General features: G+C 50.3%; 1 pseudogene; it reads left to right on the top strand.

Annotated features, from left to right (window-relative positions):
* LOC135552710 (zinc finger protein neuro-d4-like) overlaps positions 1 to 27,504 on the top strand; it is a 73,290-nt pseudogene that overhangs the window by 12,704 nt on the left and 33,082 nt on the right.

Here is a 27,504-nt window from a genome sequence, read left to right as displayed (position 1 = left end):
CATAGGTTTGCGTGTGTATGTGTGCACGTGGCGTGCCCGTGTGTCCTTCTGCCTCTTTTGCATTTAGGGATATTTATTTGTGGGGACGTGTGCGTTCTCCCCGGCCAGCGTATCCATGGGTTTTGTCGAAAATGGAAGACTGATGGGAAACGTTATGTCTGTGTTGTCATCTTGAAGAATGACACATATCTAGTGATTACCCTGATGTTTCCACCATCATCGAAGCTCTGCTGTGGAATGCCAACAGGACAGTGGAACAGTACGTCTAGAATATCACACTTCCATACACAACCACATTTCCAGCCTTCAACATCATCCACTACCCCCCACCCAACACCACTCAGCCTCAGTTGAACTGATTTCCCTGCAACCACCATGGCTAAGCTTCATCCCAAATGGCAGACTATTCCCTATATAGTGCCCTGGTCAAAAACAGCGCACTATTAGGCAACAGGGTGCGGATTGGGACATAGTCTAAGTCCCTTAGTCTTGTTCCAGTCCCTCCCTGCAGTGTGTCACATTTGGTCCTCTGGTATTCAGGCCTCCTCTCATCCCATAGAAAGCACTAGTAAGTGACCATAGGTTGGACTGCCGGGGAGGGAAGGGGGTCACAACATATCCCTTTTAATGCCCAGCCAGAACATCTCTAATCCCAGTGCAGAGGTCGGGTCTGATGGTATAGTATGGAGTGTGAGGTGTAGCCAGTCCCAATATTCTGTCTTGTCTGTTACACTGGAATTTGTGCTACATTTCCTATATACTACTGTATGGATGACACATGTATGTACTGTACAGCAGTATACTATATGGATGACACATGTATGTACTGTACAGCAGTATACTGTATGGATGACACACATATGTACTGTACAGCAGTATACTGTATGGATGACACATGTATGTACTGTACAGCAGTATACTGTATGGATGACACACATATGTACTGTACAGCAGTATACTGTATGGATGACACACATATGTACTGTACAGCAGTATACTGTATGGATGACACACATATGTACTGTACAGCAGTATACTGTATGGATGACACATGTATGTACTGTACAGCAGTATACTATATGGATGACACACATATTTACTGTACAGCAGTATACTGTATGGATGACACACGTATGTACTGTACAGCAGTATACTGTATGGATGACACACATATGTACTGTACAGCAGTATACTGTATGGATGACACACATATGTACTGTACAGCAGTATACTGTATGGATGACACACATATGTACTGTACAGCAGTATACTGTATGGATGACACATGTATGTACTGTACAGCAGTATACTGTATGGATGGCACACGTATGTACTGCACAGCAGTATAATGTATGGATGACACACATATGTACTGTGTACAGTATACTGTATGGTTGAGATTGTATGTGCTGTGTACTGTATATTGTATGGTTGAGATTGTATGTGCTGTGTACAGTATACTGTATGGTTGAGATTGTATGTGCTGTGTACTGTATATTGTATGGTTGAGATTGTATGTGCTGTGTACTGTATATTGTATGGTTGAGATTGTATGTGCTGTGTACTGTATATTGTATGGTTGAGATTGTATGTGCTGTGTACTGTATATTGTATGGACGACACACATATGTACTGTGTACAGTATACTGTATGGTTGAGATTGTATGTGCTGTGTACAGTATACTGTATGGTTGAGATTGTATGTGCTGTGTACTGTATATTGTATGGTTGAGATTGTATGTACTGTGTACAGTATACTGTATGGTTGAGATTGTATGTGCTGTGTACAGTATACTGTATGGTTGAGACTGTATGTGCTGTGTACTGTATATTGTATGGTTGAGATTGTATGTACTGTGTACAGTATACTGTATGGTTGAGATTGTATGTGCTGTGTACAGTATACTGTATGGTTGAGACTGTATGTGCTGTGTACAGTATACTGTATGGTTGAGATTGTATGTGCTGTGTACAGTATACTGTATGGTTGAGATTGTATGTGCTGTGTACTGTATATTGTATGGTTGAGATTGTATGTGCTGTGTACTGTATATTGCATGGTCGCAAATCTATGTATTAACAGTCATTTGATCACTCTTGTTTCTGAGAAATGCAGATGAGCTTTGTGATTGACACAAAATCCCTGAAAACACACAGTTATATTAACAGTATTGCACCCTTCATGTAGCCTCATTTTGACCAGCTAATAGCACACCGATCAAGCAACATTCTGTATTAAACATTAAAATCCTGTTGCTGCAGGATTATTTTTCTGCGACAATATAAGTCAAATGAAGATCCTACATCTGTATAGTTTACTGTATGATAATGATCCTATATACTGTATGATAATGATCCTATATACTGTATGATAATGATCCTATATACTGTATGATAATGATCCTATATACTGTATGATAATGATCCTATTTACTGTATGATAATGATCCTATATACTGTATGATAATGATCCTATATACTGTATGATAATGATCCTATATACTGTATGATAATGATCATATATACTGTATGATAATGATCCTATATACTGTATGATAATGATCCTATATACTGTATGATAATGATCATATATACTGTATGATAATGATCCTATATTACTGTGTGTTGTATGGTTGTGATCCTATATACTGTGTGTTGTATGGTTGTGATCCTATATACTGCGTGTTGTATGGTTGTGATTCTATATACTGTATGTTGTATGGTTGTGATCCTATATACTGTATGTTGTATGGTTGTGATCCTATATACTGTGTGTTGTATGGTTGTGATCCTATATACTGTGTGTTGTATGGCTGTGATCCTATATACTGTATGTTGGTTGTATGATTGTGATCCTATATACTGTGTGTTGTATAGTTGTGATCCTATATACTGTGTGTTGTATGGTTGTGATCCTATATACTGTATGTTGGTTGTATGGTTGTGATCCTATATACTGTATGTTGGTTGTATGGTTGTGATCCTATATACTGTATGTTGGTTGTATGGTTGTGATCCTATATACTGTATGTTGGTTGTATGGTCGTGATCCTATATACTGTATGTTGTATGGTCGTGATCCTATATACTGTATGTTGTATGGTTGTGATCCTACATACTGTGTGTTGTATGGTTGTGATCCTATATACTGTGTGTTGTATGGTTGTGATCCTATATACTGTATGTTGGTTGTATGGTCGTGATCCTATATACTGTATGTTGTATGGTCGTGATCCTATATACTGTATGTTGTATGGTTGTGATCCTACATACTGTGTGTTGTATGGTTGTGATCCTATATACTGTGTGTTGTATGGTCGTGATCCTATATACTGTATGTTGTATGGTTGTGATCCTACATACTGTGTGTTGTATGGTTGTGATCCTACATACTGTGTGTTGTATGGTTGTGATCCTATATACTGTATGTTGTATGGTTGTGATCCTATATACTGTATGTTGTATGGTTGTGATCCTATATACTGTATGTTGTATGGTTGTGATCCTATATACTGTATGTTGTATGCCTGTGATCCTATATACTGTATGTTGTATGGTTGTGATCCTATATACTGTATGTTGTATGGTTGTGATCCTACATACTGTGTGTTGTATGGTTGTGATCCTATATACTGTATGTTGTATGGTTGTGATCCTATATACTGTATGTTGTATGGTTGTGATCCTATATACTGTATGTTGGTTGTATGGTTGTGATCCTATATACTGTATGTTGGTTGTATGGTTGTGATCCTATATACTGTATGTTGGTTGTATGGTTGTGATCCTATATACTGTGTGTTGTATAGTTGTGATCCTATATACTGTGTGTTGTATGGTTGTGATCCTATATACTGTATGTTGGTTGTATGGTTGTGATCCTATATACTGTGTGTTGTATGGTTGTGATCCTATATACTGTATGTTGGTTGTATGGTTGTGATCCTATATACTGTATGTTGGTTGTATGGTCGTGATCCTATATACTGTATGTTGTATGGTTGTGATCCTACATACTGTGTGTTGTATGGTTGTGATCCTATATACTGTATGTTGTATGGTTGTGATCCTATATACTGTATGTTGGTTGTATGGTTGTGATCCTACATACTGTGTGTTGTATGGTTGTGATCCTATATACTGTATGTTGTATGGTTGTGATCCTATATACTGTATGTTGTATGGTTGTGATCCTATATACTGTATGTTGTATGGTTGTGATCCTATATACTGTATGTTGGTTGTATGCCTGTGATCCTATATACTGTGTGTTGTATGGTTGTGATCCTATATACTGTATGTTGTATGGTTGTGATCCTATATACTGTGTGTTGTATGGTTGTGATCCTATATACTGTGTGTTGTATGCCTGTGATCCTATATGCTGTATGTTGTATGGTTGTGATCCTATATACTGTGTGTTGTATGGTTGTGATCCTATATACTGTATGTTGTATGGTTGTGATCCTATATACTGTGTGTTGTATGGTTGTGATCCTATATACTGTATGTTGTATGGTTGTGATCCTATATACTGTATGTTGTATGGTTGTGATCCTATATACTGTACACTGTATGAACAATATACTGAATGTCTGCCATGGCTGGCAACCTTGGTGTTTTGACTGTGTTAGAGAAGCACCAGGAATAACATCGGTGATGTACAGGATTGAAGGAGAGGAGGGAAGGAGAGAAGGAGAGGAATGAAGGCAGTGACTCACAGTGCCCCTCTATCTTTGTGTTCACAGGCAATCTGGAGGAACCGTCATTAAGAACAGGTAAGGAGGAGGAGGGGAGGAGGAGGGGAGGAGGAGGGAGGAGGAGGAGGGGCGGAGGGAGGAGAGGGGGGCAGGGGAGGAGATGGTTGCACAAGATAACAGACTAAATAAACTCTACAGGATACACAGTTACCCATGTTCACATGTACTACATAGACTTGCATTCACTTACAGTACAAATACACACACATATTTACCATCAAGTTCCCACATGTACAACACACACACACACACACACCACTGACATTATGTTGTCTAGCAGTGAACAGTTCTATTCTACCTCATTCGGCGACACTGATTTCCTCGCTCCGTTCACACATTCAGAGCACTGTCTCACCTTTCATGTGTCACTACATGCACTGTTTGTACGTTTCACTTCTGATGAGTCTCTACGTGCCCTGGCACCACACAGCCCAGGTCCTTCTGATGAGTCTCTACGTGCCCTGGCACCAGACAGCCCAGGTCCTTCTGATGAGTCTCTACATGCCCTGGCACCACACAGCCCAGGTCCTTCTGATGAGTCTCTACGTGCCCTGGCACCAGACAGCCCAGGTCCTTCTGATGAGTCTCTACGTGCCCTGGCACCACACAGCCCAGGTCCTTCTGATGACTCTACGTGCCCTGGCACCAGACAGCCCAGGTCCTTCTGATGAGTCTCTACGTGCCCTGGCACCACACAGCCCAGGTCCTTCTGATGAGTCTCTACGTGCCCTGGCACCACACAGCCCAGGTCCTTCTGATGAGTCTCTACGTGCCCTGGCACCACACAGTCCAGGTCCTTCTGATGAGTCTCTACGTGCCCTGGCACCACACAGCCCAGGTCCTTCTGATGAGTCTCTACGTGCCCTGGCACCAGACAGCCCAGGTCCTTCTGATGAGTCTCTACGTGCCCTGGCACCACACAGCCCAGGTCCTTCTGATGAGTCTCTACGTGCCCTGGCACCACACAGCCCAGGTCCTTCTGATGAGTCTCTACGTGCCCTGGCACCAGACAGCCCAGGTCCTTCTGATGAGTCTCTACGTGCCCTGGCACCACACAGCCCAGGTCCTTCTGATGAGTCTCTACGTGCCCTGGCACCACACAGCCCAGGTCCTTCTGATGAGTCTCTACGTGCCCTGGCACCACACAGCCCAGGTCCTTCTGATGAGTCTCTACGTGCCCTGGCACCACACAGCCCAGGTCCTTCTGATGAGTCTCTACGTGCCCTGGCACCACACAGCCCAGGTCCTTCTGATGAGTTTCTACGTGCCCTGGCACCACACAGCCCAGGTCCTTCTGATGAGTCTCTACGTGCCCTGGCACCACACAGCCCAGGTCCTTCTGATGAGTCTCTACGTGCCCTGGCACCACACAGCCCAGGTCCTTCTGATGAGTCTCTACGTGCCCTGGCACCACACAGCCCAGGTCCTTCTGATGAGTCTCTACGTGCCCTGGCACCACACAGCCCAGGTCCTTCTGATGAGTCTCTACGTGCCCTGGCACCAGACAGCCCAGGTCCTTCTGATGAGTCTCTACGTGCCCTGGCACCACACAGCCCAGGTCCTTCTGATGAGTCTCTACGTGCCCTGGCACCACACAGCCCAGGTCCTTCTGATGAGTCTCTACGTGCCCTGGCACCACACAGCCCAGGTCCTTCTGATGAGTCTCTACGTGCCCTGGCACCACACAGCCCAGGTCCTTCTGATGAGTCTCTACGTGCCCTGGCACCAGACAGCCCAGGTCCTTCTGATGAGTCTCTACGTGCCCTGGCACCACACAGCCCAGGTCCTTCTGATGAGTCTCTACGTGCCCTGGCACCAGACAGCCCAGGTCCTTCTGATGAGTCTCTACGTGCCCTGGCACCACACAGCCCAGGTCCTTCTGATGAGTCTCTACGTGCCCTGGCACCACACAGCCCAGGTCCTTCTGATGAGTCTCTACGTGCCCTGGCACCACACAGCCCAGGTCCTTCTGATGAGTCTCTACGTGCCCTGGCACCACACAGCCCAGGTCCTTCTGATGAGTCTCTACGTGCCCTGGCACCACACAGCCCAGGTCCTTCTGATGAGTCTCTACGTGCCCTGGCACCAGACAGCCCAGGTCCTTCTGATGAGTCTCTACGTGCCCTGGCACCACACAGCCCAGGTCCTTCTGATGAGTCTCTACGTGCCCTGGCACCACACAGCCCAGGTCCTTCTGATGAGTCTCTACGTGCCCTGGCACCAGACAGCCCAGGTCCTTCTGATGAGTCTCTACGTGCCCTGGCACCACACAGCCCAGGTCCTTCTGATGAGTCTCTACGTGCCCTGGCACCACACAGCCCAGGTCCTTCTGATGAGTCTCTACGTGCCCTGGCACCACACAGCCCAGGTCCTTCTGATGAGTCTCTACGTGCCCTGGCACCACACAGCCCAGGTCTTCTGAGAAACCCACGGCCAGACCCAGAGAGAGACAGAAGAATGATACTGTACCTTGGAAAAACAGATGCTGCATCCTCACGTTCTCACTGTAGAGTGTGGATAATGCAATGTCGACGTGTGGGTCCTGAAGTGAAATGACCTAGGTTAACTAGGCTCTGTGTCTCTCTCTTGCCTCCCTGTGCCCGTTGTGTGCCACCCTGTCTGTGCCAGTCTGGGCGAGGAGTTCTACAGAGAGGCCATCGAGCACTGCCGCAGCTACAATGCCCGCCTGTGTGCTGAGCGCTCCATGCGCCTGCCCTTCCTGGACTCCCAGACCGGCGTGGCACAGAGCAACTGCTACATCTGGATGGAGAAGAACCACCGCGGCCCAGGTGTGTGTGTGTGTCTGTCCTTGTGCGTGTATGAGGTCTAGGTTGCGTGCATGTGCGTGTATGTGTTCGTGGACAGCATTTTAGAGTGTGTTCCAATGTATGAAGCACTGTAACAAAACACAGGGTAAGAGGCAGCATGAAGAGGTATGAGGCCTGGGGTAGTGAGGTCTGGAACACAGCCTCCAGGCGTTCCGAGTTCAGTTCTCCTCTGCTCTCAGCAGCCCTTTGTCCTCTGTGTTGTTCTCCCATCTTCTCCCTCTCTCTATCTTTCTCTCTCCCCTCTACCCTCTCTATCTTTCTCTCTCCCCTTTCCTATCTATCTTTCTCTCTCCCCTCTACTCCCTCTCTCTATCTTTCTCTCTCCCTTCTCCTCCCTCTATATTTCTCTCCCCATCTTTCTCTCTCTCCTCTCCTTCCTCCCAATCTCTTTCTCTCTCCCCTCTCCTCCCTCACTCTATCCTTCTCTCTCCCCTCTCCTCCCTCCCTCTATCTTTCTCTCTCCTATCTCCTCCCTCACTCTATCCTTCTCTCTCCCTCTCCTCCTTCACTCTATCCTTCTTTCTCCCCTCTCCTCCCTCACTCTATCCTTCTTCTCTCCCTCTCCTCCCTCACTCTATCCTTCTCTCTCCCCTCTCCTCCCTCACTCTATCCTTCTATCTCCCCTCTCCTCCCTCACTCTATCCTTCTCTCTCCCCTCTCCTCCCTCACTCTATCCTTCTCTCTCCCCTCTCCTCCCTCACTCTATCCTTCTTCTCTCCCTCTCCTCCCTCACTCTATCCTTCTTTCTCCCCTCTCCTCCCTCACTCTATCCTTCTTTCTCCCCTCTCCTCCCTCACTCTATCCTTCTCTCTCCCCTCTCCTCCCTCACTCTATCCTTCTCTCTCCCCTCTCCTTCCTCTCTATCTTTCTCTCTCCCCTCTCCTCCCTCACTCTATCCTTCTTTCTCCATTCTCCTCCCTCACTCTATCCTTCTTTCTCCCCTCTCCTCCCTCACTCTATCCTTCTTTCTCCCCTCTCCTCCCTCACTCTATCCTTCTCTCTTCCCTCTCCTCCCTCACTCTATCCTTCTCTCTCCCCTCTCCTCCCTCACTCTATCCTTCTCTCTTCCCTCTCCTCCATCACTCTATCCTTATTTCTCCCCTCTCCTCCCTCACTCTATCCTTCTTTCTCCCCTCTCCTCCCTCACTCTATCCTTCTTCTCTCCCTCTCCTCCCTCACTCTATCCTTCTCTCTCCCCTCTCCTCCCTCACTCTATCCTTCTCTCTCCCCCCTCCTCCCTCACTCTATCCTTCTCTCTCCCCTCTCCTCCCTCCCTCACTCTATCCTTCTTTCTCCCCTCTCCTCCCTCACTCTATCCTTCTTTCTCCCCTCTCCTCCGTCACTCTATCCTTCTCTCTCCCCTCTCCTCCCTCACTCTATCCTTCTCTCTCCCCTCTCCTCCCTCACTCTATCCTTCTCTCCCTTCTCCTCCCTCACTCTATCCTTCTTTCTCCCCTCTCCTCCCTCACTCTATCCTTCTTTCTCCCCTCTCCTCCCTCACTCTATCCTTCTCTCTCCCCTCTCCTTCCTCTCTATCTTTCTCTCTCCCTTCTCCTCCATCACTCTATCCTTATTTCTCCCTCTCCTCCCTCACTCTATCCTTCTTTCTCCCCTCTCCTCCCTCACTCTATCCTTCTCTCTCCCTCTCCTCCCTCACTCTATCCTTCTTTCTCCCCTCTCCTCCCTCACTCTATCCTTCTCTCTCCCCTCTCCTCCCTCTCTCTCTTTCTCTCTCCCCTCTCCTCCCTCTCTCTTTCTCTCTCCCCTCTCCTCCCTCTCTATCTTTCTCTCTCCCCTCTCCTCCCTCTATCTTTTTCTCTCCCCTCCCCTCTCCTCCCTCTCTCTATCGTTCTCTCTCCTCCCTCTCTATCTTTCTCTCTCCCCCTCTCTCACACCTATATGTAGTATCAGTGTACAGAATGTATGTGCATGTGTACATAGTTTAGAGTTTGTTATGTGTGTGTGTGTTTTGAGTGTGTATGAGTGACACAGTGTTGTTTTTACTAACATAAATAACCGATGGAGGTATAGGTTTGTCAAGCACAGAGACCGATGGAGGTATAGGTTTGTCAAGCACAGAGACTGATGGAGGTATAGGTTTGTCAAGCACAGAGACTGATGGAGGTATAGGTTTGTCAAGCACAGAGACTGATGGAGGTACAGGTTTGTCAAGCACAGAGACCGATGGAGGTATAGGTTTGTCAAGCACAGAGACCGATGGAGGTATAGGTTTGTCAAGCACAGAGACTGATGGAGGTATAGGTTTGTCAAGCACAGAGACCGATGGCGGTATAGGTTTGTCAAGCACAGAGACTGATGGAGGTATAGGTTTGTCAAGCACAGAGACTGATGGAGGTATAGGTTTGTCAAGCACAGAGACTGATGGAGGTATAGGTTTGTCAAGCACAGAGACTGATGGAGGTATAGGTTTGTCAAGCACAGAGACTGATGGAGGTACAGGTTTGTCAAGCATAGAGACTGATGGAGGTACAGGTTTGTCAAGCACAGAGACTGATTGAGGTACAGGGTTGTCAAGCACAGAGACTGATGGAGGTACAGGTTTGTCAAGCACAGAGACTGATTGAGGTACAGGTTTGTCAAGCACAGAGACTGATTGAGGTACAGGTTTGTCAAGCACAGAGACTGATTGAGGTACAGGTTTGTCAAGCACAGAGACTGATTGAGGTACAGGTTTGTCAAGCACAGAGACTGATGGAGGTATAGGTTTGTCAAGCACAGAGACTGATGGAGGTACAGGTTTGTCAAGCACAGAGACTGATGGAGGTACAGGTTTGTCAAGCACAGAGACTGATGGAGGTACAGGTTTGTCAAGCACAGAGACTTCTGGAGGTATAGGTTTGTCAAGCACAGAGACTGATGGAGGTATAGGTTTGTCAAGCACAGAGACTGATGGAGGTACAGGTTTGTCAAGCACAGAGACTGATGGAGGTAAAGGTTTGTCAAGCACAGAGACTGATGGAGGTACAGGTTTGTCAAGCACAGAGAGTGATTGAGGTACAGGCTTGTCAAGCACAGAGACTGATGGAGGTACAGGTTTGTCAAGCACAGAGACTGATGGAGGTACAGGTTTGTCAAGCACAGAGACTGATGGAGGTACAGGTTTGTCAAGCACAGGGACTGATGGAGGTACAGGTTTGTCAAGCACAGAGACTTATGGAGGTATAGGTTTGTCAAGCACAGGGACTTATGGAGGTACAGGTTTGTCAAGCACAGGGACTTATGGAGGTATAGGTTTGTCAAGCACAGAGACTTATGGAGGAATAGGTTTGTCAAGCACAGAGAAACGAACATGTCCCTTCTATTTAAAGTGGATAACATCATCACCTTAACCCCCACATTATAGTTTAGTCTGCTTTTGCAGTTTTTCACGGCCTGTTGCATTGTTCTTGGTTTGGCCCCTAGGTTTGGCCCCAGGACAGCTGTATACTTACCCTGCACGCTGCTGGCGCAAGAAGAGACGGCTAAACATTCTGGAGGACCCGCGCCTCGGACCCATTGAGTTTAAGATCGGTACGAGACAAGAGAACTGGAAAGGAGGATGAGGAGGCCGTAGAATGACGGAGAAAAACCACAGGAGGCTGGTGGCTTTTTAACTGTGGAGAACAGGCTCCTGGTAATGGCTTCAGTGGGAAAGTGGAATGGTAACAAATACATCAGAAACATGGTTTCCAGGTGTTTGATGCCATTCCATTCACTCCGTTCCAGACATTATTATGAGCCGTCCTCCCCTCAGCAGCCTCCTGTGGTGTACTGTAGCTGTACTTGTGTTAGTCTGTCAGGGCAAAGGGGTAGCTGGGAATGAATTCTAACATGTAGTATCAGAGGAGTGTTACTGTAACGTACGGTATGGTGTGTGTGTGTGTTCAGACTACGAGGCGTCTCTGAAGAAGGAAGGGGGCTTGCCGGAGGGGCCGGTGTTGGAATCACTGCTCAGTGGAGAGACTCTGGACAAGAAGGTGGAGACCAAGGAAGAGGAACCTATGAGCGAGTGCCAGGTAAGAGGAGCTTAGAATCACTCATGGTGGCCCACACACACACACACACACACACACACACACACACACACACACACACACACACACACACACACACACACACACACCCTTTGTCATGATCTCTTGGAGCCCTCTGACCCATTCCTCTACGTCTTCACCTTCAACGAGTTGCTGTGTAGTTTCTTTATTCTCCTCTCTCCCTCTCTGATTCTCTCTCCAGCTCTCTGATTCTCTCTAGCTCTCTGGTTCTCTCTCTAGCTCTCTGATTCTCTCTCTAGCTCTCTGGTTCTCTTTCTAGTTCTCTGATTCTCTCTCTAGCTCTCTGGTTCTCTCTCTAGCTCTCTGGTTCTCTCTCTAGCTCTCTGGTTCTCTCTCTCCCTCTCTGGTTCTCTCTCTAGCTCTCTGGTTCTATCTCTAGCTCTCTGGTTCTCTCTCTCCCTCTCTGGTTCTCTCTCTAGCTCTCTGGTTCTCTCTCTCCCTCTCTGGTTCTCTCTCTAGCTCTCTGATTCTCTCTCTCCCTCTCTGGTTCTCTCTCTCCCTCTCTGGTTCTCTCTCTCCCTCTCTGGTTCTCTCTCTCCTTCTCTGGTTCTCTCTCTAGCTCTCTGATTCTCTCTCTCCCTCTCTGGTTCTCTCTCTAGCTCTCTGGTTCTCTCTCTCCCTCTCTGGTTCTCTCTGTAGCTCTCTGGTTCCCTCTCTCCCTCTCTGGTTCTCTCTCTAGCTCTCTGGTTCTCTCTCTAGCTCTCTGGTTCTCTCTCTCCCTCTCTGGTTCTCTCTCTAGCTCTCTGATTCTCTCTCTAGCTCACTGGTTCTCTCTCTGGTTCTCTCTCTAGCTCTCTGGTTCTCTCTCTAGCTCTCTGGTTCTCTCTCTCCCTCTCTGGTTCTCTCTCTAGCTCTCTGGTTCTCTCTCTCCCTCTCTGGTTCTCTCTCTAGCTCTCTGATTCTCTCTCTCCCTCTCTGGTTCTCTCTCTCCCTCTCTGGTTCTCTCTCTCCCTCTCTGGTTCTCTCTCTCCTTCTCTGGTTCTCTCTCTAGCTCTCTGATTCTCTCTCTCCCTCTCTGGTTCTCTCTCTAGCTCTCTGGTTCTCTCTCTCCCTCTCTGGTTCTCTCTGTAGCTCTCTGGTTCCCTCTCTCCCTCTCTGGTTCTCTCTCTAGCTCTCTGGTTCTCTCTCTAGCTCTCTGGTTCTCTCTCTCCCTCTCTGGTTCTCTCTCTAGCTCTCTGATTCTCTCTCTAGCTCACTGGTTCTCTCTCTGGTTCTCTCTCTAGCTCTCTGGTTCTCTCTCTAGCTCTCTGGTTCTCTCTCTCCCTCTCTGGTTCTCTCTCTAGCTCTCTGATTCTCTCTCTAGCTCTCTGGTTCTCTCTCTGGTTCTCTCTCTAGCTCTCTGGTTCTCTCTCTAGCTCTCTGGTTCTCTCTCTCCCTCTCTAGTTCTCTCTCTAGCTCTCTGGTACTCTCTCTAGCTCCCTGGTTCTCTCTCTCCCTCTCCGGTTCTCTCTCTAGCTCTCTGATTCTCTCTCTAGCTCTCTGGTTCTCTCTATGGTTCTCTCTCTAGCTCTCCGGTTCTCTCTCTCCCTCTCTGGTTCTCTCTCTAGCTCTCCGGTTCTCTCTCTCCCTCTCTGGTTCTCTCTCTAGCTCTCTGGTTCTCTCTCTCTCTCCCTCTCTGGTTCTCTCTCTCCCTCTCTGGTTCTCTCTCTTTAGCTCCCTGGTTCTCTCTCTCCCACTATGGTTCTCTCTGTCCCTCTCTGTTTCTCTCTCTCCCTCTCTGGTTCTCTCTCTCCCTCTCTGGGTCTCTCTCTAGCTCTCCGGTTCTCTCTCTCCCTCTCTGGTTCTCTCTCTAGCTCTCTGGTTCTCTCTCTCTCTCCCTCTCTGGTTCTCTCTCTCCCTCTCTGGTTCTCTCTCTCCCTCTCTGGTTCTCTCTCTCCCTCTCTGGTTCTCTCTCTCCCTCTCTGGTTCTCTCTCTCCCTCTCTGGTTCTCTCTCTCCCTCTCTGGTTCTCTCTCTCTTGCTCTCTTGTTTTCTATCTCCCTCTCTGGTTCGCTCTCTCCCTCTCTGGTTCTCTCTCTCTGAGCGCTTTGGTTCTCTCTCTCTAGCTCTCTGGTTCTCTCTCTCCCACTATGGTTCTCTCTCTCTCTCTCTGGTTCTCTCTCTAGCTCTCTGGTTCTCTCTCCCCCTCACTGGTTCTCTCTGTCCCTCTCTGGTTCTCTCTCTCCCTCTCTGGTTCTCTCTCTCCCTCTCTGGTTCTCTCTCTCACTCTCTGGTTCCCTCTCTCCCTCTCTGGTTCGCTCTCTCCCTCTCTGGTTCTCTCTCTCTTAGCGCTCTGGTTCTCTCTCTCCCTCACTGGTTCTCTCTCTCTAGCTCTCTGGTTCTCTCTCTCCCACTATGGTTCTCTCTCTCTCTCTCTGGTTCTCTCTCTAGCTCTCTGGTTCTCTCTCTCCCTCACTGGTTCTCTCTCTCCCTCTCTGGTTCTCTCTCTCCCTCTCTGGTTCTCTCTCTCCCTCTCTGGTTCTCTCTCTCCCTCTCTGGTTCTCTCTCTTTAGCTCCGTGGTTCTCTCTCTCCCACTATGGTTCTCTCTGTCCCTCTCTGGTTCTCTCTCTCCCTCTCTGGTTCTCTCTCTCCCACTATGGTTCTCTCTGTCCCTCTCTGGTTCTCTCTCTCCCTCTCTGGGTCTCTCTCTAGCTCTCCGGTTCTCTCTCTCCCTCTCTGGTTCTCTCTCTAGCTCTCTGGTTCTCTCTCTCTCTCCCTCTCTGGTTCTCTCTCTCCCTCTCTGGTTCTCTCTCTCCCTCTCTGGTTCTCTCTCTCCCTCTCTGGTTCTCTCTCTCCCTCTCTGGTTCTCTCTCTTTAGCTCCCTGGTTCTCTCTCTCCCACTATGGTTCTCTCTGTCCCTCTCTGGTTCTCTCTCTCCCTCTCTTGTTCTCTCTCTCCATCTCTGGTTCTCTCTCTCCCAGTATGGTTCTCTCTCTCCCTCTCTGGTTCTCTCTCTCCTCTCTGGTTCTCTCTCTCCCTTTCTGGTTCTCTCTCTCCCTCTCTGGTTCTCTCTCCCCTCTCTGGTTCTCTCTCTCCCTCTCTGGTTCTCTCATTCCCTCTCTGGTTCTCTCGCTCCCTCTCTGGTTCTCTCTCTCCCTCTCTGGTTCTCTCTCCCTCTGGTTCTCTCTCTCCCTCTCTGGTACTCTCTCTCTCCCTCTTTGGTTCTCTCTCCCTCTCTGGTTCTCTCTCTCCCTCTCTGGTTCTCTCTCTCCCACTATGGTTCTCTCTCTCCCTCTCTGGTTCTCTCTCTCTCTCTCTGGTTCTCTCTGGTTCTCTCTTGCTCTCTTGTTTTCTCTCTCCCTCTCTGGTTCTCTCTCCCTCTCTGGTTCTCTGTCTCTGAGCGCTTTGGTTCTCTCTCTCTCTAGCTCTCTGGTTCTCTCTCTCCTCTCACTGGTTCTCTCTCTCTAGCTCTCTGGTTCTCTCTCTCCCACTATGGTTCTCACTCTCTCTCTCTGGTTCTCTCTCTAGCTCTCTGGTTCTCTCTCTCCCTCACTGGTTCTCTCTCTCCCTCTCTGGTTCTCTCTCTCCCTCTCTGGTTCTCTCTCTCCCTCTCTGGTTCTCTCTCTTTAGCTCCCTGGTTCTCTCTCTCCCACTATGGTTCTCTGTCCCTCTCTGGTTCTCTCTCTCTAGCTCTCTGGTTCTCTCTCACTCCCTCTCTGGTTCTCTCTCTCCCTCTCTGGTTCTCTCTCTCCCTCTCTGGGTCTCTCTCTAGCTCTCCGGTTCTCTCTCTCCCTCTCTGGTTCTCTCTCTCTCTCTGGTTCTCTCTCTCCCTCTATGGTTCTCTCTCCCTCTCTGGATCTCTCTCTCCCTCTGGTTCTCTCTCTGTAGCGCTCTGGTTCTCTCTCTCTCCCTCTCTGGTTCTCTCTCTCCCTCTCTGGGTCTCTCTCTAGCTCTCCGGTTCTCTCTCTCCCTCTCTGGTTCTCTCTCTCTCTCTGGTTCTCTCTCTCCCTTTCTGGTTCTCTCTCTCCCTCTCTGGTTCTCTCTCTAGCTCTCTGGTTCTCTCTCTCCCTCTCTGGTTCTCTCTCTCCCTCTCTGGTTCTCTCATTCCCTCTCTGGTTCTCTCTCTCCCTCTCTGGTTCTCTCTCTCCCTCTTTGGTTCTCTCTCCCTCTCTGGTTCTCTCTCTCCCTCTCTGGTTCTCTCTCTCCCACTATGGTTCTCTCTCTCCTCTCTGGTTCTCTGTCTCCCTCTCTGGTTCTCTGTCTCCCACTATGGTTCTCTCTCTCCCTCTCTGGTTCTCTCTCTCTCCCTCTCTGGTTCTCTCTCTAGCTCACTGGTTCTCTCTCTCCCTCTCTGGTTCTCTCTCTCCCTCTCTGGTGCTCTCATTCCCTCTCTGGTTCTCTCTCTCCCTCTCTGGTTCTCTCTCTCCCTCTTTGGTTCTCTCTCCCTCTCTGGTTCTCTCTCTCCCTCTCTGGTTCTCTCTCTTCCTCTCTGTTTCTCTCTCTTTAGCTCCCTGGTTCTCTCTCTCCCACTATGGTTCTCTCTGTCCCTCTCTGGTTCTCTCTCTCCCTCACTTGTTCTCTCTCTCCATCTCTGGTTCTCTCTCTCCCAGTATGGTTCTCTCTCTCCCTCTCTGGTTCTCTCTCTCCCTCTCTGGTTCTCTCTCTCCCTCTCTGGTTCTCTCATTCCCTCTCTGGTTCTCTCGCTCCCTCTCTGGTTCTCTCTCTCCCTCTGGTTCTCTCTCCCTCTGGTTCTCTTTCTCCCTCTCTGGTACTCTCTCTCTAGCTCTCTGGTTCTCTCTCATTCCCTCTCTGGTTCTCTCTCTCCCTCTCTGGTTCTCTCTCTCCCTCTCTGGGTCTCTCTCTAGCTCTCCGGTTCTCTCTCTCCCTCTCTGGTTCTCTCTCTCTGGTTCTCTCTCTCCCTCTATGGTTCTCTCTCCCTCTCTGGTTCTCTCTCTCCCTCTGGTTCTCTCTCTGTAGCGCTCTGGTTCTCTCTCTCTCCCTCTCTGGTTCTCTCTCTCCCTCTCTGGGTCTCTCTCTAGCTCTCCGGTTCTCTCTCTCCCCTCTCTGGTTCTCTCTCTCTCTCTGGTTCTCTCTCTCCCTTTCTGGTTCTCTTCTCTCTCCTCTCTGGTTCTCTCTCTAGCTCTCTGGTTCTCTCTCTCCCTCTCTGGTTCTCTCTCTCCTCTCTGGTTCTCTCATTCCCTCTCTGGTTCTCTCTCTCCCTCTCTGGTTCTCTCTCCCTGGGTTCTCTTTGGTTCTCTCTCCCTCTCTGGTTCTCTCTCTCCCTCTCTGGTTCTCTCTCTCCCACTATGGTTCTCTCTCTCCCTCTCTGGTTCTCTGTCTCCCACTATGGTTCTCTCTCTCCCTCTCTGGTTCTCTCTCTCTAGCTCTCTGGTTCTCTCTCTCTTGCTCTCTTGTTTTCTCTCTCCCTCTCTGGTTCGCTCTCTCCCTCTCTGGTTCTCTCTCTCTGAGCGCTTTGGTTCTCTCTCTCTAGCTCTCTGGTTCTCTCTCTCCCTCACTGGTTCTCTCTCTCTAGCTCTTTGGTTCTCTCTCTCCCACTATGGTTCTCCCTCTCTCTCTCTGGTTCTCTCTCTAGCTCTCTGGTTCTCTCTCTCCCTCACTGGTTCTCTCTCTCCCTCTCTGGTTCTCTCTCTCCCTCTCTGGTTCTCTCTCTCCCTCTCTGGTTCTCTCTCTTTAGCTCCCTGGTTCTCTCTCTCCCACTATGGTTCTCTGTCCCTCTCTGGTTCTCTCTCTCTAGCTCTCTGGTTCTCTCTCACTCCCTCTCTGGTTCTCTCTCTCCCTCTCTGGTTCTCTCTCTCCCTCTCTGGGTCTCTCTCTAGCTCTCCGGTTCTCTCTCTCCCTCTCTGGTTCTCTCTCTGTCTCTGGTTCTCTCTCTCCCTCTATGGTTCTCTCTCCCTCTCTGGTTCTCTCTCTCCCTCTGGTTCTCTCTCCCTCTGGTTCTCTCTCTCTCCCTCTCTGGGTCTCTCTCTCCCTCTCTGGGTCTCTCTCTAGCTCTCCGGTTCTCTCTCTCCCTCTCTGGTTCTCTCTCTCTCTCTGGTTCTCTCTCTCCCTTTCTGGTTCTCTCTCTCCCTCTCTGGTTCTCTCTCTAGCTCTCTGGTTCTCTCTCTCCCTCTCTGGTTCTCTCTCTCCCTCTCTGGTTCTCTCATTCCCTCTCTGGTTCTCTCTCTCCCTCTCTGGTTCTCTCTCTCCCTCTTTGGTTCTCTCTCCCTCTCTGGTTCTCTCTCTCCCTCTCTGGTTCTCTCTCTCCCACTATGGTTCTCTCTCTCCCTCTCTGGTTCTCTGTCTCCCTCTCTGGTTCTCTGTCTCCCACTATGGTTCTCTCTCTCCCTCTCTGGTTCTCTCTCTCTAGCTCTCTGGTTCTCTCTCTCTTCCTCTCTTGTTTTCTCTCTCCCTCTCTGGTTCGCTCTCTCCCTCTCTGGTTCTCTCTCTCTGAGCGCTTTGGTTCTCTCTCTCTAGCTCTCTGGTTCTCTCTCTCCCTCACTGGTTCTCTCTCTCTAGCTCTCTGGTTCTCTCTCTCCCACTATGGTTCTCCCTCTCTCTCTCTGGTTCTCTCTCTAGCTCTCTGGTTCTCTCTCTCCCTCACTGGTTCTCTCTCTCCATCTCTGGTTCTCTCTCTCCCAGTATGGTTCTCTCTCTCCCTCTCTGGTTCTCTCTCTTCCTCTCTGGTTCTCTCTCTCCCTTTCTGGTTCTCTCTCTCCCTCTCTGGTTCTCTCTCTCCCTCTCTGGTTCTCTCTCTACCTCTCTGGTTCTCTCTTCCCTCTCTGGTTCTCTCGCTCCCTCTCTGGTTCTCTCTCTCCCTCTCTGGTTCTCTCTCCCTCTGGTTCTCTCTTTCCCTCTCTGGTACTCTCTCTCTAGCTCTCTGGTTCTCTCTCTCTCCCTCTCTGGTTCTCTCTCTCTCCCTCTCTGGTTCTCTCTCTCCCTCTCTGGTTCTCTCTCTCCCTCTCTGGTTCTCTCTCTCCCTCTTTCGTTCTCTCTCCCTCTCTGGTTCTCTCTCTCCCTCTCTGTTTCTCTCTCTTTAGCTCCCTGGTTCTCTCTCTCCCACTATGGTTCTCTCTGTCCCTCTCTGGTTCTCTCTCTCCCTCACTTGTTCTCTCTCTCCATCTCTGGTTCTCTCTCTCCCAGTATGGTTCTCTCTCTCCCTCTCTGGTTCTCTCTCTCCCTCTCTGGTTCTCTCTCTCCCTCTCTGGTTCTCTCATTCCCTCTCTGGTTCTCTCGCTCTCTCTCTGGTTCTCTCTCTCCCTCTGGTTCTCTCTCCCTCTGGTTCTCTCTCTCCCTCTCTGGTACTCTCTCTCTAGCTCTCTGGTTCTCTCTCACTCCCTCTCTGGTTCTCTCTCTCCCTCTCTGGTTCTCTCTCTCCCTCTCTGGGTCTCTCTCTAGCTCTCCGGTTCTCTCTCTCTGGGTTCTCTCTCTCTCTCTCTGGTTCTCTCTCTCCCTCTATGGTTCTCTCTCCCTCTCTGGTTCTCTCTCTCCCTCTGGTTCTCTCTCTGTAGCGCTCTGGTTCTCTCTCTCTCCCTCTCTGGTTCTCTCTCTCCCTCTCTGGGTCTCTCTCTAGCTCTCCGGTTCTCTCTCTCCCTCTCTGGTTCTCTCTCTCTCTCTGGTTCTCTCTCTCCCTTTCTGGTTCTCTCTCTCCCTCTCTGGTTCTCTCTCTAGCTCTCTGGTTCTCTCTCTCCCTCTCTGGTTCTCTCTCTCCCTCTCTGGTTCTCTCATTCCCTCTCTGGTTCTCTCTCTCCCTCTCTGGTTCTCTCTCTCCCTCTTTGGTTCTCTCTCCCTCTCTGGTTCTCTCTCTCCCTCTCTGGTTCTCTCTCTCCCACTATGGTTCTCTCTCTCCCTCTCTGGTTCTCTGTCTCCCACTATGGTTCTCTCTCTCCCTCTCTGGTTCTCTCTCTCTAGCTCTCTGGTTCTCTCTCTCTTGCTCTCTTGTTTTCTCTCTCCCTCTCTGGTTCTCTCTCTCCCTCTCTGGTTCTCTCTCTTTAGCTCCCTGGTTCTCTCTCTCCCACTATGGTTCTCTCTGTCCCTCTCTGGTTCTCTCTCTCCCTCTCTTGTTCTCTCTCTCCATCTCTGGTTCTCTCTCTCCCAGTATGGTTCTCTCTCTCCCTCTCTGGTTCTCTCTCTCCCTCTCTGGTTCTCTCTCTCCCTCTCTGGTTCTCTCTCTCCCTCTCTGGTTCTCTCTCCCTCTCTGGTTCTCTCTCTCCCTCTCTGGTTCTCTCATTCCCTCTCTGGTTCTCTCGCTCCCTCTCTGGTTCTCTCTCTCCCTCTCTGGTTCTCTCTCCCTCTGGTTCTCTCTCTCCCTCTCTGGTTCTCTCTCTCCCTCTCTGGTTCTCTCTCCCTCTCTGGTTCTCTCTCTCCCTCTCTGGTTCTCTCTCTCCCACTATGGTTCTCTCTCTCCCTCTCTGGTTCTCTGTCTCCCACTATGGTTCTCTCTCTCCCTCTCTGGTTCTCTCTCTCTAGCTCTCTGGTTCTCTCTCTCTTGCTCTCTTGTTTTCTCTCTCCCTCTCTGGTTCGCTCTCTCCCTCTCTGGTTCTCTCTCTCTCCCTCTCTGGTTCTCTCTCTCTAGCTCTCTGGTTCTCTCTCTCCCTCACTGGTTCTCTCTCTCTAGCTCTCTGGTTCTCTCTCTCCCACTATGGTTCTCCCTCTCTCTCTCTGGTTCTCTCTCTCTCTCTGGTTCTCTCTCTCCCTCACTGGTTCTCTCTCTCCCTCTCTGGTTCTCTCTCTCCCTCTCTGGTTCTCTCTCTCCCTCTCTGGTTCTCTCTCTTTAGCTCCCTGGTTCTCTCTCTCCCACTATGGTCTCTCTCCCCTCTCTGGTTCTCTCTCTCTAGCTCTCTGGTTCTCTCTCACTCCCTCTCTGGTTCTCTCTCTCCCTCTCTGGTTCTCTCTCTCCCTCTCTGGGTCTCTCTCTAGCTCTCCGGTTCTCTCTCTCCCTCTCTGGTTCTCTCTCTCTCTCTGGTTCTCTCTCTCCCTCTATGGTTCTCTCTCCCTCTCTGGTTCTCTCTCTCCCTCTGGTTCTCTCTCTGTAGCGCTCTGGTTCTCTCTCTCTCCCTCTCTGGTTCTCTCTCTCCCTCTCTGGGTCTCTCTCTCCCTCTCAGGTTCTCTCTCTCCCTCTCTGGTTCTCTCTCTCTCTCTGGTTCTCTCTCTCCCTTCTGGTTCTCTCTCTCCCTCTCTGGTTCTCTCTCCCTAGCTCTCTGGTTCTCTCTCTCCCTCTCTGGTTCTCTCTCTCCCTCTCTGGTTCTCTCATTCCCTCTCTGGTTCTCTCTCTCCCTCTCTGGTTCTCTCTCTCCCTCTCTGGTTCTCTCTCTCCTCTCTGGTTCTCTCTCTCTCCCTCCTCTCTGGTTCTCTCTCTCCCACTATGGTTCTCTCTCTCCCTCTCTGGTTCTCTGTCTCCCTCTCTGGTTCTCTGTCTCCCACTATGGTTCTCTCTCTCCCTCTCTGGTTCTCTCTCTCTCCCTCTCTGGTTCTCTCTCTAGCTCACTGGTTCTCTCTCTCCCTCTCTGGTTCTCTCTCTCCCTCTCTGGTTCTCTCTGGTTCTCTCTCTCTCCTCTCTGGTTCTCTCTCTCCTCTCTGGTTCTCTCTCCCTCTCTGGTTCTCTCTCTCCCTCTCTGGTTCTCTCTCTTCCTCTCTGTTTCTCTCTCTTTAGCTCCCTGGTTCTCTCTCTCCCACTATGGTTCTCTCTGTCCCTCTCTGGTTCTCTCTCTCCCTCACTTGTTCTCTCTCTCCATCTCTGGTTCTCTCTCTCCCAGTATGGTTCTCTCTCTCCCTCTCTGGTTCTCTCTCTCCCTCTCTGGTTCTCTCTCTCCCTCTCTGGTTCTCTCCCTCTCTGGTTCTCTCTTCCTCTCTGGTTCTCTCTCTCCCTCTCTGCTCCCTCTCTGGTTCTCTCTCTCCCTCTGGTTCTCTCTCCCTCTGGTTCTCTCTTCTCCCTCTCTGGTACTCTCTCTCTAGCTCTCTGGTTCTCTCTCATTCCCTCTCTGGTTCTCTCTCTCCCTCTCTGGTTCTCTCTCTCCCTCTCTGGGTCTCTCTCTAGCTCTCCGGTTCTCTCTCTCCCTCTCTGGTTCTCTCTCTCTCTCTGGTTCTCTCTCTCCCTCTATGGTTCTCTCTCCCTCTCTGGTTCTCTCTCTCCCTCTGGTTCTCTCTCTGTAGCGCTCTGGTTCTCTCTCTCTCTCTCTGGTTCTCTCTCTCCCTCTCTGGGTCTCTCTCTAGCTCTCCGGTTCTCTCTCTCCCTCTCTGGTTCTCTCTCTCTCTCTCTGGTTCTCTCTCTCCCTTTCTGGTTCTCTCTCTCCCTCTCTGGTTCTCTCTCTAGCTCTCTGGTTCTCTCTCTCCCTCTCTGGTTCTCTCTCTCCCTCTCTGGTTCTCTCATTCCCTCTCTGGTTCTCTCTCTCCCTCTCTGGTTCTCTCTCTCCCTCTTTGGTTCTCTCTCCCTCTCTGGTTCTCTCTCTCCCTCTCTGGTTCTCTCTCTCCCACTATGGTTCTCTCTCTCCCTCTCTGTTTCTCTCTCTCTAGCTCTCTGGTTCTCTCTCTCTTGCTCTCTTGTTTTTCTCTCTCCCTCTCTGGTTCGCTCTCTCCCTCTCTGGTTCTCTCTCTCTGAGCGCTTTGGTTCTCTCTCTCTAGCTCTCTGGTTCTCTCTCTCCCTCACTGGTTCTCTCTCTCTAGCTCTCTGGTTCTCTCTCTCCCACTATGGTTCTCCCTCTCTCTCTCTGGTTCTCTCTCTAGCTCTCTGGTTCTCTCTCTCCCTCACTGGTTCTCTCTCTCCCTCTCTGGTTCTCTCTCTCCCTCTCTGGTTCTCTCTCTCCCTCTCTGGGTCTCTCTCTAGCTCTCCGGTTCTCTCTCTCCCTCTCTGGTTCTCTCTCTAGCACTCTGGTTCTCTCTCTCCCTCTCTGGTTCTCTCTCTCCCTCTCTGGTTCTCTCTCTCCCTCTCTGGTTCTCTCTCTTTATCTCCCTGGTTCTCTCTCTCCCACTATGGTTCTCTCTGTCCCTCTCTGGTTCTCTCTCTCCCTCTCTTGTTCTCTCTCTCCCTCTCTGGTTCTCTCTCTAGCTCTCTGGTTCTCTCTATCCCTCTCTGGGTCTCTCTCTAGCTCTCCGGTTCTCTCTCCCCCTCTCTGGTTCTCTCTCTAGCTCTCTGGTTCTCTCTCTCTCGCTCTCTGGTTCTCTCTCTCTAGCTCTCTGGTTCTCTCTCTCCCTCTCTGGTTCTCTCTCTCTAGCGCTCTGGTTCTCTCTCTCTAGCTCTCTGGTTCTCTCTCTCCCTCACTGGTTCTCTCTCTCCCTCTCTGGTTCTCTCTCTCCCACTATGGTTCTTTCTCTCCCTCTCTGGTTCTCTCTCCCTCTCTGGTTCTCTCTCTAGCTCCCTGGTTCTCTCTCTCCCACTATGGTTCTCTCTCTCCCTCTCTGGTTCTCTCTCTCTAGCTCTCTGGTTCTCTCTCTCTGCTCTCTTGTTTTCTCTCTCCCTCTCTGGTTCTCTCTCTCCCTCTCTGGTTCTCTCTCTCTCCCCTCTCTGGTTCTCTCTTTCTAGCTCTCTGGTTCTCTCTCTCTAGCTCTCTGGTTCTCTCTCTCCCTCTCTGGTTCTCTCTCTCCCTCTCTGGTTCTCTCTCTCCCTCTCTGGTTCTCTCTCTAGCTCTCTGGTTCTCTCTCTCTAGCTCTCTTGTTTTCTCTCTCCCTCTCTGGTTCTCTCTCTCCCTCTCCGGTTCTCTCTCTCCCTCTCTGGTTCTCTCTCTCTAGCGCTCTGGTTCTCTCGCTCTAGCTCTCTGGTTCTCTCTCTCCCTCACTGGTTCTCTCTCTCCCTCTCTGGTTCTCTCTCTCCCACTATGGTTCTTTCTCTCCCTCTCTGGTTCTCTCTCCCTCTCTGGTTCTCTCTCTCTAGCTCCCTGGTTCTCTCTCTCCCACTATGGTTCTCTCTCTCCCTCTCTGGTTCTCTCTCTAGCTCTCTGGTTCTCTCTCTCCCTCTCTGGTTCTCTCTCTCCCTCTCTGGTTCTCTCTCTCTAGCTCCCTGGTTCTCTCTCTCCCACTATGGTTCTCTCTCTCCTTCTCTGGTTCTCTCTCTCCCTCTCTGGTTCTCTCTCTCCCACTATGGTTCTCTCTCTCCCTCTCTGGTTCTCTCTCTCTAGCTCTCTGGTTCTCTCTCTCTTGCTCTCTTGTTTTTCTCTCTCCCTCTCTGGTTCGCTCTCTCCCTCTCTGGTTCTCTCTCTCTGAGCGCTTTGGTTCTCTCTCTCTAGCTCTCTGGTTCTCTCTCTCCCTCACTGGTTCTCTCTCTCTAGCTCTCTGGTTCTCTCTCTCCCACTATGGTTCTCCCTCTCTCTCTCTGGTTCTCTCTCTCCCTCTCTGGTTCTCTCTCTCCCACTATGGTTCTCTCTCTCCCTCTCTGGTTCTCTCTCTCTAGCTCTCTGGTTCTCTCTCTCTTGCTCTCTTGTTTTTCTCTCTCCCTCTCTGGTTCGCTCTCTCCCTCTCTGGTTCTCTCTCTCTGAGCGCTTTGGTTCTCTCTCTCTAGCTCTCTGGTTCTCTCTCTCCCTCTCTGGTTCTCTCTCTCCCTCTCTGGTTCTCTCTCTTTAGCTCCCTGGTTCTCTCTCTCCCACTATGGTTCTCTGTCCCTCTCTGGTTCTCTCTCTCCCTCTCTGGTTCTCTCTCTCCCTCTCTGGGTCTCTCTCTAGCTCTCCGGTTCTCTCTCTCCCTCTCTGGTTCTCTCTCTCCCTCTCTGGTTCTCTTTCTCCCTCTCTGGTTCTCTCTCTCCCTCTCTGGTTCTCTCTCTTTATCTCCCTGGTTCTCTCTCTCCCTCTATGGTTCTCTCTGTCCCTCTCTGGTTCTCTCTCTCCCTCTCTTGTTCTCTCTCTCCCTCTCTGGTTCTCTCTCTAGCTCTCTGGTTCTCTCTATCCCTCTCTGGGTCTCTCTCTAGCTCTCCGGTTCTCTCTCCCCCTCTCTGGTTCTCTCTCTAGCTCTCTGGTTCTCTCTCTCCCTCTCTAGTTCTCTCTCTCCCTCTCTGGTTCTCTCTCTCCCTCTCTGGTTCTCTCTCTTTATCTCCCTGGTTCTCTCTCTCCCTCTCTGGGTCTCTCTCTGGCTCTCCGGTTCTCTCTCTCCCTCTCTGGTTCTCTCTCTCTCTCTGGTTCTCTCTCTCCCTCTATGGTTCTCTCTCCCTCTCTGGTTCTCTCTCTCCCTCTGGTTCTCTCTCTGTAGCGCTCTGGTTCTCTCTCTCTCCCTCTCTGGTTCTCTCTCTCCCTCTCTGGGTCTCTCTCTAGCTCTCCGGTTCTCTCTCTCCCTCTCTTGTTCTCTCTCCCTTTCTGGTTCTCTCTCTCCCTCTCTGGTTCTCTCTCTAGCTCTCTGGTTCTCTCTCTAGCTCTCTGGTTCTCTCTCTCCCTCTCTGGTTCTCTCTCTCCCTCTCTGGTTCTCTCATTCCCTCTCTGGTTCTCTCTCTCCCTCTCTGGTTCTCTCTCTCCCTCTTTGGTTCTCTCTCCCTCTCTGGTTCTCTCTCTCCCTCTCTGGTTCTCTCTCTCCCACTATGGTTCTCTCTCTCCCTCTCTGGTTCTCTCTCTCTGAGCGCTTTGGTTCTCTCTCTCTAGCTCTCTGGTTCTCTCTCTCCCTCACTGGTTCTCTCTCTCTAGCTCTCTGGTTCTCTCTCTCCCACTATGGTTCTCCCTCTCTCTCTCTGGTTCTCTCTCTAGCTCTCTGGTTCTCTCTCTCCCTCACTGGTTCTCTCTCTCCCTCTCTGGTTCTCTCTCTCCCTCTCTGGTTCTCTCTCTCCCTCTCTGGTTCTCTCTCTTTAGCTCCCTGGTTCTCTCTCTCCCACTATGGTTCTCTGTCCCTCTCTGGTTCTCTCTCTCCCTCTCTGGTTCTCTCTCTCCCTCTCTGGGTCTCTCTCTAGCTCTCCGGTTCTCTCTCTCCCTCTCTGGTTCTCTCTCTAGCACTCTGGTTCTCTCTCTCCCTCTCTGGTTCTCTCTCTCCCTCTCTGGTTCTCTCTCTCCCTCTCTGGTTCTCTCTCTTTATCTCCCTGGTTCTCTCTCTCCCACTATGGTTCTCTCTGTCCCTCTCTGGTTCTCTCTCTCCCTCTCTTGTTCTCTCTCTCCCTCTCTGGTTCTCTCTCTAGCTCTCTGGTTCTCTCTATCCCTCTCTGGGTCTCTCTCTAGCTCTCCGGTTCTCTCTCCCCTCTCTGGTTCTCTCTCTAGCTCTCTGGTTCTCTCTCCCTCTCTGGTTCTCTCTCTCCCTCTCTGGTTCTCTCTCTCCCTCTCTGGTTCTCTCTCTTTATCTCCCTGGTTCTCTCTCTCCCACTATGGTTCTCTCTGTCCCTCTCTGGTTCTCTCTCTCCCTCTCTGGTTCTCTCTCTAGCTCTCTGGTTCTCTCTCTCCCTCACTGGGTTCTCTCTCTCTAGCTCTCTGGTTCTCTCTCTCCCACTATGGTTCTCTCTCTCTCTCTGGTTCTCTCTCTAGCTCTCTGGTTCTCTCTCTCCCTCACTGGTTCTCTCTCTCCCTCTCTGGTTCTCTCTCTCCCTCTCTGGTTCTCTCTCTCCCTCTCTGGTTCTCTCTCTTTAGCTCCCTGGTTCTCTCTCTCCCACTATGGTTCTCTGTCCCTCTCTGGTTCTCTCTCTCCCTCTCTGGTTCTCTCTCTCCCTCTCTGGGTCTCTCTCTAGCTCTCCGGTTCTCTCTCTCCCTCTCTGGTCCTCTCTCTAGCTCTCTGGTTCTCTCTCTCCCTCTCTGGTTCTCTCTCCCTCCCTGGTTCTCTCTCTCTCCCCCTCTGGTTCACTCTCTCTCCTTCTGTGGTTCTCTCTCTCTCCCTCTCTGGTTCTCTCTCTCCCTCTCTGGTTCTCTCTCTCCCTCTCTGGTTCTCTCTCTCCCTCTCTGGTTCTCTCTCTCCCTCTCTGGTTCTCTCTCTAGCTCTCTGGTTCTCTCTCTCCCTCTCTGGTTCTCTCTCTCTCTAGCTCTCTGGTTCCCTCTCTCCCTCTCTGGTTCTCTCTCTCCCTCTCTGGTTCTCTCTCTCCCTCTCTGGTTCTCTCTCTAGCTCTCTGGTTCTCTCTCTCCCTCTCTGGTTCTCTCTCTCCCTCTCTGGTTATCTCTCTCCCTCTCTGGTTCTCTCTCTCCCTCTCTGGTTCTTTCTCCCTCTCTGGTTCTCTCTCTCCCTCTCTGGTTCTCTCTCTCTAGCTCTCTGGTTCTCTCTCTCTTGCTCTCTTGTTTTCTCTCTCCCTCTCTGGTTCTCTCTCTCTCCCTCTCTGGTTCTCTCTTTCTAGCTCTCTGGTTCTCTCTCTCTAGCTCTCTGGTTCTCTCTCTCCCTCTCTGGTTCTCTCTCTCCCTCTCTGGTTCTCTCTCTCCCTCTCTGGTTCTCTCTCTCCCACTATGGTTCTTTCTCTCCCTCTCTGGTTCTCTCTCCCTCTCTGGTTCTCTCTCTCCCACTATGGTTCTCTCTCTCCCTCTCTGGTTCTCTCTCTCTAGCTCTCTGGTTCTCTCTCTCTTGCTCTCTTGTTTTCTCTCTCCCTCTCTGGTTCTCTCTCTCCCTCTCTGGTTCTCTCTCTCCCTCTCTGGTTCTCTCTTTCTAGCTCTCTGGTTCTCTCTCTCTAGCTCTCTGGTTCTCTCTCTCTAGCTCTCTGGTTCTCTCTCTCCCTCTCTGGTTCTCTCTCTCCCTCTCTGTTTTCTCTCTCCCTCTCTGGTTCTCTCTCTCCCTCTCTGGTTCTCTCTCTCCCTCTCTGGTTCTCTCTCTCTAGCGCTCTGGTTCTCTCTCTCTAGCTCTCTGGTTCTCTCTCTCCCTCACTGGTTCTCTCTCTCCCTCTCTTGTTTTCTCTCTCCCTCTCTGGTTCTCTCTCTCCCTCTCTGGTTCTCTCTCTCCCTCTCTGGTTCTCTCTCTCTAGCGCTCTGGTTCTCTCTCTCTAGCTCTCTGGTTCTCTCTCTCCCTCACTGGTTCTCTCTCTCCCTCTCTGGTTCTCTCTCTCCCACTATGGTTCTTTCTCTCCCTCTCTGGTTCTCTCTC

The sequence above is a fragment of the Oncorhynchus masou genome, chromosome 13 (genome assembly GCF_036934945.1).
Source record: "Oncorhynchus masou masou isolate Uvic2021 chromosome 13, UVic_Omas_1.1, whole genome shotgun sequence".
Classification (NCBI taxonomy): Eukaryota; Metazoa; Chordata; class Actinopteri; order Salmoniformes; family Salmonidae; genus Oncorhynchus; species Oncorhynchus masou.
Note: the sequence above shows the minus strand (reverse complement) of the source record. Positions and strands in the feature narration are given on the sequence as shown.